This window comes from Phoca vitulina, unplaced genomic scaffold (assembly GCF_004348235.1).
Source record: "Phoca vitulina isolate PV1807 unplaced genomic scaffold, GSC_HSeal_1.0 scaffold57, whole genome shotgun sequence".
Taxonomy (NCBI): domain Eukaryota; kingdom Metazoa; phylum Chordata; class Mammalia; order Carnivora; family Phocidae; genus Phoca; species Phoca vitulina.
In genome coordinates this window covers 8761781-8780930 of record NW_022589760.1, presented here as the reverse complement: position 1 = coordinate 8780930, position 19150 = coordinate 8761781, and the positions used below count along the sequence as shown (strand labels likewise).

The 19150-nt window shown below is 35.7% G+C and overlaps 1 protein-coding gene across 1 annotated transcript in view; it reads left to right on the top strand.

The window, feature by feature from the left end:
• Positions 1–19150, top strand: part of PCDH11X (protocadherin 11 X-linked) — a 585951-nt gene that overhangs the window by 12758 nt on the left and 554043 nt on the right. The window lies entirely within an intron of this gene.

Sequence of the window (19150 nt, the reverse complement as noted above, 5' to 3'; positions counted from 1 at the left end):
TGTTATACGCAACTAATGAATTGTTGAACACTACATCAAAAACTAATGATGTACTATATGCTGGTCTGATACTTTAATAGCAACAGCAGAACTTCTCTGAGGGCAACTTGAGGATTCCAATGAACTAAATGGCCAGTTGGATTAAAGTGTTTTTTGTAAGTGCTAAATAAACTTGGGTATCTGTCAAAGTTGCCTTGGATTTTTCTTTTTTTTATCCTTAACATTTAATAATGTTAAGCATAGACTGTTTCCATCTGCCTGAGGAGGTAAGTATAGCACCCAAATATCATATATCTTTTTTTTTTTTGAGGGGGAAATTCCAAAATACACAAAAAAGAAAGAAATATGAAAAACAAAACAAAAACAGGTGAAAAATAACAGATCTCTTCAAATTCTATTTTCAAAGAGGAGATAAAAAACTCACTCTATAGAAAGTAAAAATATCAGTTCTCTGAGTTCATGCCTTAAGACAGAATGAGAACAAATTGAGTCAATTTACAATAACATTAAAACTCAAAAATTAGGGGAGCCTAGCTAGCTCAGTCCTTATACCATGTGACTCTTGATTTCAGGGTCATGAGTTCAAACCCCACATTGGGTAGAGCTTACATTTTAAAAAAAAGTAAAAAACTCAAAAATGCATAAATTGAATACAATGTAAAAAGATCATGTTTGGGTCATAACAACTGGAAGAAAAATATGAGATAATTTCTTGACCTAAACTAACAAGTGTTACAAATGCTAAAAATATTAAAATTCTGTGAATTAGAGTAATCAATTCTAGCTAGATAACTAAATCAGTCCTCTGTTTTCTTGTTTGAGGTAATAAGAATACTTCTTAATAGAATAAGATTGTTTAAATATTGGAAATATTAAATAGAGAAAAATACTGTTTAACTGTATAAAATTTTAATCATAAGTCATGTAATTTAAATAAAGATCTTAAGGAGATATCAGTGAAAGTTGAGCACAATTAGCCAGTAGATAATGCCATATAATGTACATCAAATGTTGAAGTACTTATAATTGCCAATAATATGAAAGGATGACAAAAATGAATGATAGTATCACTGAAGAATTGAGTTGATTATATTATTAAAAGATTAGAATTCCAGGTTAAGATTGGGTTCCAAGGCGAAGATTGACAACTCAAGTAAACACTATCATTCAAAGAAATAGAAGACACTCTGAGAACATAATGTGTAATATTTCCTTCGAAAATGTGAAAACAAACAACCCAATTTACAAATGGGCAAAGTATTTCAACAGATATCTTGCCAAAAAAAAAAAAAAAAAGATATAAAGATGACAAATAAGCATATGGAAAGATGTTCCACATCATATGTTTATGTTATCAGGGAAATACAAATTAAAGCAGTAATATACTACTACACATATATTAGGTCACCTAAAATCCCAAACACTGACCATACAAATGCTGCCAAGAACATGGAGCAAAAGGAACTCTCGTTTGTTGCTGGTGGGAATGAAAAATGATCCAGTATGTTCTGGTCAATTTTTCTGTAAACCCAACACTTCTCAAAAAACAAAAACAAAAAAGCAAGATTTGGGGTGCCTGGGTGGCTCAGCTGATTAAGTCTCCCAACTCTTGATTTCTGCTCAGGTCATGGTATCAGGGTTGTGAGATTGAGGCCCGTGTCAGGCTCTGTCCTGAGCATGGAGCCTGTTCAAGATTCTCTCTCTCCTTCTCCCTCTGCCCCTACCCCCTCTCTCCCTCTCTAAAAATAAATTAATAAATAATAAAGTCTATTAATTAAAAAAAGAAGAAAATATCATTATGCTTTATATTTTCCTTATTTCATTCACTAATGATAGCAACTAAATAAATCACCAAGGAACATGCTTTGATGGTAACTGAAACAACTTGAGTTTCTGAAGAAAAACCAAACAATTAATTAAAAAAAACAAAGTAAATTTATCATGAGTCTTTGCTTTAAACCTAAAGAAATTACCTGAAGTAGCATTTCTCAGTAACTATGACAGGCACTACCACACTGTTGTAACTATGTGAATGATTACATTATCAATTTAAAAATTGTTTTCATTGCATTTTAAAGCATTACAAATTTTATCTCATCTAAATCTCACAAAAGTCCTGTGAAACAGGTACTATACCATTTTGACATACAAGGAAAGAGACACAGACCAATCTTTTTTTTTCCCTTAAGATCACATTACCTCTTGTCAGAAGCAGCATTACATCATTGTTCTTATGATACCTGGAACAATATTCATAACATCAGCCAGTGTGTGTACTAAAATTTTAGGTCCAAATATGATTAAGGGTATATATATCAAAAGAAATATTAACAATGTAGTTATTATATTTAATCTTTTAGAAACTTTGAATTTGTGTGAGAAATTTTTGATGAGCACTCATTGAATCTCATTAGACACAATTAGGATAATATCCCTGTCCTTAGTAATTTAACACATATGATAAGATAAATATACAATGATACAATTGTCATAGTGGACTAAGAAATAAGGATGTGATCAAATGGAACAAGAGAAGAGTAGTAGGATGGATAAATCTGATAAGCCCTTTTAAATAAGGATTTGATTCTAATCTAAAATAGGCTCAGAAACCAAAGCCATGTTCCTGTTTTCTTTCTCTGTGAAGATAAAAATATTTGAGAGAATAGGTCTGGCAGGAGAGTATTTGGGAGAGAAAAAGGAAAATCTATTAAGACTGTGAATTGGCTTAGATATAGAAAATTAAATAATAAACTAAAATGTATTGCTCTGGCTAAGTTCTGGCCATGCTTGAAACCCAGAACTTGGGGAGGTTTCAGGTTTCTCATTTTATCTGAATTACATTCAAGCATTTCCATAAGAGATTTTTATAATAGTAGCCAACCAAGGGGGGGTGAATAGTTTTGCCCACTGGGAGATCACACTTTGTTTTCCCTTGGAAGAACTAGATTATTAGAAGGTATTACAAAAATATCTTTGGTTGTCAGAGAGGCAAATGCTGTTTAGGTTCTTTAATGAATCTCATGAGATAATTAGTAAACAAAAGTATAAAGGATGACACATAGTCTGCCCAAGTGCCACTGAATATAAAAGACAAACACTATCCCTATTTTAAAGTTTCCTTAATACCACAGTTTTACATAAAACTGATATTTGTTTGTGGACTTGTACTTGGCAAAAAACTTCACGTATAATAATCTAACACTCCAAACAAACCTGTGTTATATAGAGCAGACATTTTATCCCCTTTCTCTTTCTTTTTTTTTCCATTTTTCCTTTTCCAAGTGAAGAATCAAACTTGTCCAGAATTAGCTAAATGGCCTGCTTAAGGTCATCATGTTAGTTAGCACTAACTTTAAATTCCATGAGCTTTTCAATATACTATATAGATTGGGACAAAGGTAATAGATAACTATCCTGGGAATATGCAGTTTGAAATTTTTAATAAAGGAAGAAAGAAAAAGGAAGTATTTCTTAGATACGAAATCTAGGTTAGGTTTAACATTTCTCTATAAAAATGCAAATTGTGATGAGATACTCAGGCTTGATATAACTAGCAATATGCTGAGATTACTCATACTAGTAATGTTTTGATGAAAATACACTTTATTGGGCGCCTGGGTGGCTCAGTTGGTTAAGCGACTGCCTTCGGCTCAGGTCATGATCCTGGAGTCCCTGGATCGAGTCCCGCATCGGGCTCCCTGCTCGGCGGGGAGTCTGCTTCTCCCTCTGACCCTCCCCCCTCTCATGTACTCGCTCTCTCTCATTCTCTCTCTCTCAAATAAAAATAAATAAAATCTTTTTAAAAAAAAATACACTTTATTTACTGTTAGGATTTCTCTTCTGTTCTTATAAGTGCCTCCAAATAGAGAAAGAGCCACTAAAAGAGTGAAATGCTTGTTCATAGACATTATATGGTATCCTTGAACCTCTAGTTTATTCACGTTTTCTTTTCTTTCTTTCTTTCTTTCTTTCTTTCTTTCTTTCTTTCTTTCTTTCTTTCTTTCTTTCTTTCCTTCTTTTTTTTTTTAACTTAAGAAGGTCATCCTTCAGGATATTTTTGGGATTGTACATAATTTGCACTTCTTCTGAAGTAACTTAATAAAACACAAATACTGTATAAGTGTGAACTGTGATCAATTACACCTACTTAAGATTTGTTGTTTACCAGAAGGTTCCATTCCTTTTGAAGTAACTTGTTCAGTCAAGGTCACAAAAGCTAGTTAATGACAATAAGGAATAAAATTTAGGTCTCTGACCAGAATGCTTTTTACTCCACCATACTGTCTTTTACCATAGTAAAAGGGATTATGCAAATAACACAAAATTAGATGTGTAATGATCATATAGGCTGAAATGTTCCAAAGTGCTACAGGTAATTTTGGTTATAAATTTAGATATTAAATACCAAAAAAAAAAGTGCAAGTAGCAAAAATGGTGACTCTTTAAAAAAGATTTTATTTATTTGAGAAAGAGAGTGAGAGAGAGAGAGAGAGAACACGAGCAGGGGCAGAGGGAGAAGCAGACTCCCCTGCTGAGCAAGGAGCCCGACACAGGGCTCGATCCCAGGACTCTGGGATCATGATCTGAGCCAAAGGCAGCCGCTTAACCGAGTCAGACACCCAGGCACCCCAATGGTGACTTTTTGAACAAATTAAAGATTTGTTAACTCATTAACCAATTTTTTTTAGTGAAACCTAAATTTTATAAGGCAAAATTACATATTTTAAGTAACTTACTATCTTCAAAACTAGATACATCTTCTACATGAGGTTTTTATGTTGTAATTTAAACTTTACTGAAATTCCAACATAATACTCTGTTATATTGCAACATAGATTTGTGTCTTGAATCCAAGATTTTTTTTTTTTTAATTCAAGTTAGTTAAAATAGAGTGTAAAATTGGTTCCGGGAGTAGAATTTAGTGATTCATTACTTACGTATAACACCCAGTGCATATCACAACAAGTGCCCTCTTTAATGTCCATCACCCATTTAGCCCATTCTCCCACTTACCTCCCTTCCAGTAACTCTCAGTTTGTTCTCTATAGTTAAGAGTCTTTTATGGTTTGCCTCCCTCTCTGCTCTTATTTTATTTTTTTCTTCCCTTCCCCTATGTGCATCTGTTTTGTTTCTTAAGTTCCACATATGAGTGAAATCATATGGTATTTGTCTTTCTCTGACTTATTTCACTTAGCACACTAGTTCCATTCATATCATTGCAAATAGCAAGATTTCACTCTTTTTGAAGGCTGAGTAATATGCCATTGTGTGTGTGTGTGTGTGTGTGTGTGTGTGTATACCATTTTTTCTTTATCCATTCATCAGTCAGTGGACATTTGGGCTCTTTCCATAACTTGGCGACTACTATTGATAATGCTGCTATAAACATTAGAGCATATGTGCCCCTTCGAATCAGCACTTTCGTATCCTTTGGATAAATACCTAGTAGTGCAATTGCTGGGTCATAGGATAGTTCTATTTTTAACTTTTTGAGGAACCTCCATACTGTTTTCCAGTGTGGCTATACAGTTTGCATTCCCACCAACTGTGCAAAAGTGTTCCCCTTTCTCCATATCCTCACCAATATCTGTTGTTTTCTGGGTTGTTAATTTTAGCCATTTTGACTGGTGTGAGGTGGTATCTCTTTGTGGTTTTGATTTGTATCTCCCTGATGGTAAGTGATGTTGAGTATTTCAATGTGCCTGTTAGTCATATATGTCTTCTTTTGATAAATGTCTATGCATATCTTTTGCCCATTTCTTAACTGGATTATTTAATTTGGGGGTGTTGATTTTGATGTGTTCTTTATAGATTCTGGATACTAGCCCGTTTTCTGATATGTCATTTGTAAATATCTTCTCCCATTCCATCAATTGCCTTTTAGTTTTGTTGATTGTTTCTTTCACACTTCAGAGGCTTTTTATCTTCACAAGGTCCCAATAGTTTATTTTTGCTTTTGTTTCCCTTGACTCCAGAGACCTATCTAGTAAGAAGTTCCTGTGGCCAAAGTCAAAGAGATTACTGCTTGTTTTCTTTTCTAGGATTTTGATGGTTTCCTGTCTTACATGTAGTTCTTTCATTCATTTTGAATTTATTTTTATGTGTGGTGTAAGAAAGTGGTCCAGTTTCATTCTTCTCCAGTTTGCCCAACACCATATGTTGAAGAGATTGTCTTTTTTCCATTGGATATTTTTTCCTGTTATGTTGAAGACTCGTTGACCATATAATTGTAGGTCCATTTCTGGGTTCTCTATTCTGTTCCATTATTCTATACGTCTGTTTTTGTGCCAGTACCATACTTTCTTGATGATTACAGCTTTCTGATACAGCTTGAAGTCTGGGATTGTGAGGCCTTCCACTTTACTTTTCTTTTTCAACATTCCTTTGGCTATTCAGGGTCTTTTCTGGTTCCATCCAGATTTTAGGATTTTAGCTCTGTGAAAAATACTGGTGTTATTTTGATAGGGATTGTATTGAATGTGTAGATTGCTGTGGGTAATATAGGCAATTTAACAATATTTGTTCTTCTAGTCCATGAGCATGGAATGTTTTTCCATTTCTTTGTGTCTTCCTCAGTTTCTTTTTTTGTAAGTCTGGCTTTTCTGTTTCTCCCTGTTTCAGTTAAGGTAGTTTATATGTTTCTAGAAATTTATCCATTTCCTCCAAATTGCCCAATTTGTTGGAATATAATTGCTCATAATATTCTCTTATAATTGTTTGTATTTCTGCAATGTTGGTTGTGATATCTCCTCTCTCATTCATGATTTTAATTATTTGAGTCCTTACTCTTTTCTTTTTTTGTAAGTCTGGCTAGGGGTTTATCTATTTTGTTAATCTTTTCAAAGAACCAGCTCCTAGTTTCATCGATCTGTTTCACTGTTTTTTTTTTATTTCTAGATCATTTATTTCTGCTCTGATCTTAATTATTTCCCTTTTTCTGCTGGCTTTAACCTTTATTTGCTGTTCCTTTTCTAGCTCCATTTAGGTGTAAGGTTAGGGTGTGATTGAGACTTTTCTTGCTTCTTGAGGAAGGCCTGTATTGCTATATACTTCCCTCTTAGGACTGCCTTTGCTTCTTCCCAAAGGTTTTGTGCTGTAGTGTTTTCATTTTCATTTGCATCTGTGTATTTTTTAAATTCTTCTTTAATTTCTGGTTAACCCATTCATTCTTTAGGTGGATGATCTTTTACCTCCATGTATTTGTGGTCTTTCCAATTTTTTTCTTGTTATTCAATTCAAATTTCATAGCATTGTGATCTGAAAATATGCATGGTATGATCTCATTCTTTTTGTACCAGTTGAGGCCTGATTAGTGACCTACTATGTGATCTATTCTGGAGAATGTTCTGTGTGCACTTGAAGAGAATGTCTATTTGCTGCTTTAGGATGAAATGTTCTGATTATATCTGTTAAGTCCATCTGGTCCAGTGTGTCATTCACAGCCTTTGTTTCCTTGTTGAACTGCTTAGATGATCTATCTATTGCTGTGAGTGGGGTGTTGAAATCCCATACTATTATTGTATTAGCAATGAGCTTCTTTAAGTTTATAATTAATTGTTTTATATATGTGGCTGACCCCAAGTTGGAGGCATAAATATTTACAATTGTTAGATCTTCTTGTTGGATAGACCCCTTTGTTGTGATATAGTGCTCTTTTTCATCTCTTATTACAGTCTTTGGTTTAAAATCTAGTTTGTGTGATATAAGTATTGCTACTCCACCTTTCTTTTTGTGTCCATTAGCATAAATGGCTCTCCACCCCCTCATTTTCAATCTGGAGGTGTCTTTGGGTTTAAAATGACTCTCTTGTAGGCACATATCAATAGGTCTTGATTTTTTATCCATTCTGATACCCTATGTCTTTTGACTGGAACATTGAGTCCATCTTCATTCAGAGTAATTATTGAAAGATATGAATTTAGTGCCATTGTGTTACCTGTAAAGTCGCTGTTCCTATAGATTGTCTCATCCTTTCTAGTCTTTGTTGTTTTTGGTCTCTCTGCTCAGAGTCTCCTTTAATATTTCTTGCTTAGCTAATTTAGTGTTCAAAAACTCCTTTACTCTTTGATTGTCTTGGAAACTCTAACTCTCCTCTTCTGAATGACAGCCTTGCTGGATATAGTATTCTTGTCTGTATGTTTTTCCCATTCAGGACGTTGAATATATGCCACTTTCTTCTGGCCTGTTATGTTTCTGTGCACAGGTCTGCTGCTAATCTAATGTGTCTACCCTTGTAGGTTAAGGATCTTTTGTCCCTAACTGCTCTCAAGATTCTCTCTTTTTCTTTGTATTTTGCAAGTTTCATTATAATATGTCTTGTTGTTGACCTGTTTTTGTTGATTTTGAGGGCATTTCTCTATGCCTCTTGGACATGAAAGCCTGTTTCCTCCCCAGATTAGGGAAGTTCTTAGCTATAATTTGTTCAAATTGACCTTCTGCACCTTTTTCCTGCTCTTCTTCTAGGACTCCTGCGATATGGATATTATTGTGCTTTCTAGAATTGCTAAGTTCCCTAAGTCTATACTCATGATCTAATAGTTTTCTTTCCCTCTTCTTTCCAGCTTAATTATTTTTTATAATTTTATCTTTTATTTCACCTATTCATTCTCTGCTTCTTCCATTCTCATTGTGATTACATCCATTGATTTTACATCTCAGTTATAGCATTTTTTTTTTATTTTGGCCTGACTAATTTTTACTCTTTTATCTCTGCAGCAAGGGTTTCTTTGGTGTCTTCTATGCTTTTTTCAAGCCCAGCTTGTATTTTTATAACTGTTGTTCTAAATTCTTGTTCAAATATATTGCTTTTATCTTTTTTGAGCAAATCCCTTGCTGTGATTTCTTCTTGATCTTTCTTTTGGGGAGAATTCCTCCATCTTATCATTATATCTAGGTTTCTGTCTTTTGCATGTTATGACAGCTTGTTATGTTTCCTGGTCCTGAGACTAATACTTTATTAAGAAGAGGTCCTACACTGTCCACGGTCTGGCTCCTTTAGGAAGTGTTTCTGGTGTATGCTGTGTGCAGTCTGCTGTTGTGTTTTGGCTATTCTTTCCCACAGGTCAGTCCTCTGCAGAATTCCTCTGTGCTTGCAGTAGGGAGTGTTTGGACCTTTAATTAAGTGTGGTTTGATTTGTTTGTTAAGATAAGGCTGATTAAAAAAAATTTAAAAACCTAATCCAAGAAAAGAAAAAGGCACAAGAAAGCAAATGAACAAACAAGAAAAGTATAAGCCTGATTCCAAAGAAGAAAGAAAGAAGGAAAAAAGAAAGAGAAAAAAAAAAGCCTGATCCAGAAAATCAGAAAAACAAACAAACAAGGGAACAAATGAACAAAAAAGTATAAGCCTGATGCCAAAGGAAGAAGAAATAATTAAAAATATAGAAAATAAAATAAAAATATATTAAAATTAAAATAAGCACAAATTTAAAAAAATAAAAATAATATTTTTTTTTAAAAAAGAAAAAGAATCCTGTCCTACTTCCACTAGAACTGACACTTTGGAGTACTTTTGGATCACTAACCTTGATGTATGTGGAGGGCCTGTGTTGGTACTCTGAGAGAGAGACCTGCTATGTTGGTTTGAAGTCAGACCTGCCCTAATAAAGATGTTCCTTCCGGAGTGCTGGAGGGCAGGGTTTGGTGTAAGTGACTCCAGCCTCTAGTGGAGGCACTCTGTTTCTCTCTGAAGTCTAACTCTGTTGGTGGGCCTTGGGAGGAGAGTGGAAAATTGTGTCACCCCACCCTCTTGTCCCTGGGGAGGGGAACTCAAGGCATCTGCTGTTCAGGAGGCCCTCACAGAAAAGTGACCAGTCTTCTCTTCTATGTCCCAGGCTTTCATGAGATCCCTGCCCTCAACCCATCTGTGCCTGGCCATCAGCACACCCAGTGCTACAGTTATCCTGCATTTTATCTCTGACTGGCAGCTGAGATTCAAAACAACAAACCTTAGGGGAAGGAGGGAAGGTGGCAGAAGTGTAGGGAGCCTCATTTCAGCTGGTCACTTCAACTCCACTAGATATATATCAAATAATTTTGAACACCTGTGAATTCAACCTAAGAACTAAGAAAAGAATTGCTGGAATTCTACAAATAGAAAAGTGACTACTTTTTGCAAGGTAGAAGGTGCGGAGAAGTGAATCTGAGAGGATATATCAGAAGATAATCAGAGTGGGGAGCGAGCCTCTGTAAGCCAGCTACTGGAAAGTGATATAGACATGGAGTGCAAAATCAGAACTTTTAGAAGTCTGCCCACATGAGGGATGTCCTTGACTGAAAGGTCCTCAGGTGACAAGGCATGGCAGAATCCTAGGTGGGACAATGTGGTCTAAGGATCCCTGGGGTCACAGACAGAAAGGGGGTGCCTGAGTTGGCAGAGTTCCCAAGCATTGGAGCAGGGAGCCTGGCTACAATCAGCAAGCCCCAGAGTGGGCTTTCAGCATGGTCTGCCATAAAATTTGAACTGTGGCACAATCAGTGGACCACTCTCTGAGCAAGGATCCTGCAAGCTCCAGAAACTCAGCAACCCTCCTCCTTCTCCTGGGAGGAGAAGCATGGGTGTGCACCGCAGGAGTCTGAAGAGTTTGACGCACACAAAAGTGACTGACTGCTTTTCCCTGAGGGTTCATTGAAGAGTGGACACTGAAATCTTTCAGCACCAGGGCTGGAAGTTGGGGTCGCCACCAATTTTACCATTTTTATTTTCATACCCTATGCAGTGCAGAAAGTCTTAAGGGAACAAAAGCCACACAGAGCAGCTTACACTGAGCCCAGCCCCTGCCCTAGGGTGGTGAAACTCTGCCCTGACAAAGGCACCTGAAAATCAACACAGCAGAACCCTCCCCAGAAGACCAGCAGGAACCTCAGGCTAATATCAAGTTTACCTATCACAGAGAACTGAAAAACTCCAGCACTAGGGGAAAATAGTGTATATAATTTGAGGTTTTTCTCATGATTTTTTAGTCTTTCAGTTTAAAATTTTCTTTTTCTTTTTTCTTTTTTAACTAGTTTCTTATTTTATCAACTCTTTTTAAAGCCTCCTTTAAAATTTTCATATTTACATTTTATAGATATATTCTTCACTTTTGGCTTCCTTTCACTGCATTCAATTTATACACACACACACACACAATTCTTTACAATTTTGGATCAAGTGTCTTCTAACAAACAGACCAAAATACACACAGGACCAAGTGTATCACCCTGTTCTATCTACCTGTTTGATTATATTCTCTCTGTTATCCCCTTTTTTTTCTTTTTGGTTTCAGATCACTTCTGAATTACCTAGTGTATATTTCGGTGGGGTTGTGGTTGATACTTTTATTTTTCTTTTATTTTTTTATTTTTTATTTCTATTTTTTCCTCTCATTCATCAATTCTTCTTTGGACAAAATGACCAGAAGGAAAAATTCCCAGAATAAAGAACAAGAGGCTGTACTCACTGCCAAAGACTCAATAAATATGGATAAGGTAAAATGTCAGAGCTAGAATTCAGAAAAATGATTATAAAGATACTAGTTGGACTTGAAAAAAGCATGCAAGACACTAGAGAAAACATTTCTAGAGAAATAAAAGAACTAAGGTCTAATCAGGTTGAAATAAAAAAGGGTATTGCTGATACACAATTAACAGTGGAGCCTCACTGCTAGGATAAATGAGGCAGAAGAAAGAATAAGCAATATACAAAGAAAAAGTATGGAGAATACAGAAACTGAGCAAAAGAGAGTTAAACAATTACTGGACCATGAGGGGAGGATTTGAGAGATCAGAGATACCATAAAATGAAGCAATAGCAGAATTATTGCAGTCCAAGAGGAAGAGGAAAGAGAAATAGGCACAAAAGGTATATTTGAGTGAATTATAGCTGAGGACTTCCCTATTCTGGGGAAGGAAATAGGCATTCATCTAGTAGGTAGAGAGAACACCACTCAAAATCACTAAAAATAGATCAATGCTCCAACATATCATAGTGAAGCTTGCAAATTTCAGACATAAAGAGAAAATCCTGAAAGCAGTGCAGAACAAGAGGTCCTTAACCTCCAAGGGTAGCAACATTAGACTAGCAGCAGACTGGCATGATACATTCAGGGTACTAAATGAGAAAAACACTCACCCAAGAATACTTAAGCCAACAAGGCTGTCAATCAGGATCAAAGGAGAGATAAAGAGCTTCCAGGACAAACAGAAACTAGAAGAATTTGTGATCACTAAACCAGCCCTGTACGAAATATTAAAGGGGATCCTCTAAGTGAAGAGAGAGCCCAAAAGTAACATAGACCAGAAAGGAAAAGAGATGATATACAGAAACAGTGGCTTTATAGGTAATAGAATGGAACTAAATTCGTATGTTTAAATAGTTAATTTGAATATAAATGGGCTAAATGCTCCAATCAAAAGACACAGGGTATCAGATTGGATAAAAAACCAAACACATTGATAGGTTGTCTACAAGAGACTCATTTCAGACCCAAAGACAATTCCAGATTGAAAGCGAGGGCATGGAGAACAATCTATCATGCTAACAGACATCAGAAGAAAGGTGGAGGGCGCCTGGGTGGCTCAGTCGTTAAGCGTCTGCCTTCGGCTCAGGTCATGATCCCGGGGTCCTGGGATCGAGTCCCACATCGGGCTCCCTGCTCCGCGGGAAGCCTGCTTCTCCCTCTCCCACTCCCCCTGCTTGTGTTCCTGCTCTCACTATGTCTCTCTCTGTCAAATAAATAAATAAAATCTTAAAAAAAAAAAAAAAGAAGAAAGGTGGAGTAGCAATCCTTATATCAGACAAATTTGATTTTAAAACAAAGACTGTAGTGAGGGATGAAGAAGGACACTATATCATACTTAAAGTGTCTATCCAAAAAAAGGATCTAACAATTATAAATTAATATTTATGTTCCTAAGTTGGAAGCACCCAATTATATAAACCATTTAATAACAAAATTAATAACAAAATTGATAATGATATAAGAATAATAGGGTACTTTAACACCCCACTCATAGTAATGGACAGATCATCTAAGTAGAAGATCAAGAAGTTTGAATGACACACTGGACCAGATGGACTTCACAGATACATAGAGTATTCCATCCTAAAGCAATGGAATACATATTCTTCTCAAGTGCACATGGGACGTTCTCCAGAATAGATCACATACCAGGTCACAAATCAAGTCTCAATCAGTACCAAAAGATTGGGATTATTCCATGCATATTTTCAGACCACAGTGCTTTGAAACCTGAACTTAATCACAAGAGGAAATTTGGAAGGAACTCAAATACTTGGAGGATAAAGAGCATCCTACTAAAGAATGAATCGGTTGACCAGAAAATTAAAGAATTTAAAAATTTCATGGAAACAAATGAACATGAAAGCAAACTGTTCAAAACTTTTGGGATGCAACAAAAGCAGTCTTAAGAGGGAAGTACATAACAATACAAGCTGATCCCAAGAAACTAGAAAAGTCTCAAATACACAAGCTTACCTTAAAACCTAAAGGACCTGGAGAAAGGACAGCAAAGAAAGCCTAAACCAAGCACAAGATGAGAAATAATAAAGACTAGAGCAGAAACCCATGAAATAGAAACCAAAAACAATAGAATATATCAATGAAACTAGAAGCTGATTCTTTGAAAGAATTAAGAAGATCTATAAACCCTTAGCCAGACTTATCAAAAAGTAAAGAGAATGGACCCAAATTAATAAAATTATGAATGAAAGAGGAGAGATCACGACCAACACCAAGGAAATACAAACAATTTTAACAACATATTATGAGCAAATATATGCCAACAAATTAGGCAATCTGGAAGAAATAGAAGCATTCTTGGAAACTTATAAACTACCAAAACTGAAATAGGAAGAAATAGAAAACCTCAACAGACCCATAACCAGCAAGGAAATTGAACCATTAATCAATAATCTCCCAGGAAACAAGAATCCAGGGCCCGATGGCTTCCCAGGAGAATTCTATCAAACATTTAAAGAACTAACACCTATTCTTATGAAGCTATTTCAAAAAATAGAAATAGAAGGAAAACTTCCAAGCCCATTCTATGAAGCCAGCATTACCTTGTTCTCAAAACCAAAGACCTCACCAAGAAGGAGAATTAGAGACCAATATCCCTGATGAACATGGATGCCAAAATTCTCAACAAGATACTAGCCAATAGGATCCAACAGTACATTAGAAAGATTATTCACCACGACCAAGTGGGATTTATTCCTGGGCTTCAAAGTTGGTTCAACACCTGCAAATCAATCAATGTGATAGATCACATTAATAAAAGAAAAGACAAGAACCACATGATCCTCTCAATTGATGCAGAAAAAGCATTTGACAAAATGCAGCATCCTTTCCTGATTAAAACTCTTCACAGTATAGGCAAATAGGGAACATACCTCAATATCATAAAAACCATCTATGAAAAGCCCACAGTGAATATCATTCTCAATGGGGAAAAACTGAGAGCATTTCCCCTAAAGTCAGGAACATGACAGGGATGCCCCCTCTCAGCACTGTTGTTCAACATCATACTGGATGTCCTAGCCTCAGGAATCAGACAACAAATATATATAAAAGACATTCAAATTGGCAAAGAAGAAGTCAAACTCTCACTCTTTGCACATGACATGATACTCTATGTAGAAAACCCAAAAGACTCCACCACAAAATTGCTAAAACTCATATAGCAATTCAGCAATGTGGCAGGATATAAAATCAATGCACAGAAATGAGTTGCATTTCTATACATGAATAATGTGACTGAAGAAAGAAAAATTAAGGAATTGATCCATTTTAATTGCACCCCAAAACCATAAGATACCTAGGAATATACCTAACCAAAGAGGTAAAGGATCTGTACTCTAGAAATGATAGAACACTTATGAAAGAAATTTAGGAAGACACAAAGAAATGGAAAAACGCTCCATGCTCATGGATTGGAAGAATAAATATTGTTAAAATGTCTATGCTTCCCAGAGAAATCTACACATTCAATGCAATCCCTATCAAAATACCATCAACATTTTTCAGACAGCTGGAACAAATAATCCTAAAATTTATGGAACCAGGAAAGACCCCAAATAGCCAGAGGAATGCTGAAAAAGAAAACCAAAGCTGGTGGCATTACAATGCCAGATTTCAAGCTATATAACAAAGCTGTAATCATCAAAACAGTATGGTACTGGCACAAAAACGGAAACATATATCAATGGAACAGAATAGAGAACCCAGAAATGGACCATAAACTCTATGGGAACTAATCTTTGACAAAGCAGGAAAGAATATCCAATGGAAAAAGGACAGTCTCTTCAGGAAATGATGCTGGGAAAATTGGACAGCCACATGCAGAAGAATGAAACTCGACCATTCTCTAACACCATTCACAAAGATAAACTCAAAGTGGATGAAAGACCTCAATGTGAAACAGGAATCCATCAAAATCCTAGAGAAGAACATAAACAGTAATCTCTTCGACATCAGCCACAGTAACTTCTTTCAAATGACACTTCAGTAACTTCTTTCAAAACACATCTCCAAAGGCAAGGGAAACAAAAGCAAAAATGAACTTTTGGGACTTCATCAAGATAAAAAGCTTCTGCACAGCAAAGGAAACAGTCAACCAAACAAATGAATGAAACTGGACTATTTTCTTACATCATAAAGATAAACTTAAAATGGATGGAAGACCTAAATGTGAGACAGGAATCCATCAAAATCTTGGAGAACACAGGAGCATCCTCTTTGACCACATCCGCTGCAACTTCTTGCTAGATATGTCTCCAAAGCTCCAGGAAACAAAAGCAAAAATGAACTACTGAGTCACCATCAACATAAAAACTTCTGTACAGCAAAGGAAAGAGTCAAAAAAACTAAAGGGGAACCTACTGAATGGGAGAAATTATTTTCAAGTGACACTTCAGATAAAGGGTAGTATCCAAGATCTATAAAGAACTTTTCAAACTCAACACCCATAAAACAAATAATCAATGGACAGAGAACATGTACAGACATTTTTTTCCAAAGAAGACACAAATAGGGAGCAGACACATGAAAAAATGCTCCACATTGCTTGGCATCAGGGAAATACAAATCAAAACCACAATGAGATACCACTTCACAGCAGTCAGAATGGCTGAAATTAACAAGTTAGGAAAGTACAAATTTTGGTGAGAATGTGGAGAAAGGGGATCCTTCTTACACTTTGGTGGTAATGCAAGCTGGTACAGCCAATCTGGAAAACAGTGTGGAATTTCTTCAAGAAGTTAATAATAGAGCTACCTTATGACCCAGCAATTGCACTACTTGGTATTCACCCCAAAGATACAAATGTGATGATCCGAAGAGGCACATGCACCCCAATGTTTATAGCAGCAATGTCCACAATAGCCAAACTATGGAAAGAGCCCAGATGTCCTTCAACAGATGAATGGATAAAGAAGATGTGGTACATATATACAATGGAATATTACTCAGCCATCAGAAGGGATGAATACTTACCATTTATATCAATGTGGATGGAACTGGAGGGTATTATGCTGAGCAAAATAAGTCAATCAGAGAAAGACATTTATTTGTTTCACTCACATGTGGGATATAAGAAACAGCACAGAGGATCATAGGGGAAGAGAAGGGGAAAAAAAGGAAAAAAATCAGAGAGGTAGACAAACCTTGAGGGACTCTTAACTGTGAAACAAACTGAGGGTTGCGGGAGGTGAGGTGAGTGGGGGGATGAGGTAAATGTGTGATGGATATTAAGGAGGTCACGTGATGTGATGAACACTGTGTTTTATATGCAACTGATGAATTATTGAACTCTACATCTGAAACTAAAGATGTACTTTATGTTGGCTAATTGAATTTAAATTTAAAAAGAAAAAAAAAACAACCCACAAATCTTAAAGTACCCAGCAGCATGCAGACCCACTCTCTTCCCTGGGAGAGAGCCTCACAGACCTGTGAGCTGTGACACCTTTCTGTCCCAGAAAATAAGTTGCACACCTGCACGAGTGCCCAGAGTCTATGTTGAAACACAACAAAAAGCTGGGACCAGATTTCTGCCCTCTGTGCATGCCTCTGTACCCTGCTGTTGACCATCGGCTCAATACCACCTGGTGGGTCTTCTGTCCTTGGAGAGGCAAAATACCTTGTTCCAAATGCACTCCAGGAAGGGGAATATTCTCTTCCTGTGTGACCCAGGGGATCACCACACCTTGGCACCTTGCTGGAACTCTACATGGCACTCTCTCTCCCACCGCCTCCATCTATTTTTAACTTAGTTCCATGAAAAGTCTCCCACCCTTCCACAGCACGGCTTTTCTCTCTCCCAATTCATGTCTCAGAACCTCACATCTGCCATGTTCTCTCCCTCTAATTGTGCAGATTGTTTTCTTAATCGTCATATTGATTTCCTAGTTGTTTAAAATGCATTGATGTTGACCTAGCTGTGTTCAGGGGAGGAGGGAAGCCCAGGGTTCCCCTACTACTTTGCCATCTTAACTCCTCCCTCCCAATAATTTTGCTTTGAAGAAATACTCTAAGAACAGTTTTACAGTCATTTTAACTTTAATAGCTTGCCTCTGTAACTTAGGACTCAAAAATACATTAAAGTTTTAATATTTCATAAACACTATAAATGATCCAATTTATGAAATTGTTTTGCTTACTTACAGAAAATTAAATATTTCCATGTTTATTTTAGAGGAGTTTTCTCTCCTGCTAAAAATGCCTAACACATTAGGCTTTTTATAGATTAATAGAATAGAGTTGCAAATTTCTGCTTAGAAAACACACCTTCAAATGTCATGCTGTTTTTCAAAATATAAATTAAGAACTTTTAGTTAAATGCAAGGAAATAGTCTAAAAGCCAATGACATCAGTTATATTTTGCTCTGGTTGTATTTGTTTGAATGAAAATTTATTTTACTTCAGATTATATCTTTTTTATTTAATTTAAGGAGTTTTCATTATGAACGGACAGCATTTTGTCTTCCATAGTTATTGGCCTACAATTCTTTCCTTTTTTTACCAGAGCCATATATTCCTTCTGCATTGCATAAATTCTTAAATCTTTTTAAGAAATAATTTAAATGTCTTTAACTTGATTTCTAGAGAAAATTCCTAAGTGTTGTTTTTCTGTATATATATTTTTTATAACATTACTATTTTGGAACTATTATACAGATAAATTTTAAAATGTTAGCTATGTGGTGAAAAAATCAACATAGAATCTTCTCTATTCAGAAGCTACTGATAACAGTTAAAGTTGGAATCTGTTAAATGACTAAAAGGTGATAAAATTGTCAATAACCTTTTCTTAGCTCTTTTTCTAGAAAAAACTTTCTTTTAGTTGAAAAACTCCAGAGTCAATTATTTAACCAAAGATAATGGTTAAAATATAATTATAAAGTATATAAAATATAAAATAAAAATAAAAATGCACATTTAATCACAGTAACTGTATTAAAGCTATAGAATACCGTTCCTTGATGAAACAAAAAAACACATCAGTTAAACTACATATTAAGGTTTTTTTGTTTGTTTTTTACTTGTAGATATCTTTTTTTTTTAAAGATTTTATTTATTTGCGAGAGAGAGAATGAGAGACAGAGAGCATGAGAGGGAGGAGGGTCAGAGGGAGAAGCAAACTCCCTGCTGAGCAGGGAGCCCGATGTGGAACTCGATCCCGGGACTCCAGGATCATGACCTGAGCCAAAGGCAGTCGTTTAACCAACTGAGCCACCCAGGCGCCCTACTTGTAGATATCTTAATTGTAGGAGAAATAGTCAACATATAAAATCATCAGTCATTAATAATTCAGTTACAGCCAGGAAAATGTGAACACATACACTTGGCAGGTCTAATTTAAAACCTAGACTTTCTCCTTTGATAATGCCATCTTTTTGTACATTATATAATCAGTTTAAGCAAATTAAAGTTATAGATGGCTTATGATCTTTCTGATCAAAGATTGTTGCATTATTATTTCATTTGTATTAGAAATTTGATAGGTTTTGTCTAGAGGCATGTAACAATTTTGATTTTTAATGGATTTGCTTGGACAGTCCCTATTTAAAATAATAGTTCTCAATTCTAGCCTCTGTTTAGAAATCCTGATATATAATGCTGGGATAAATACTAGAGGGATAAAATGT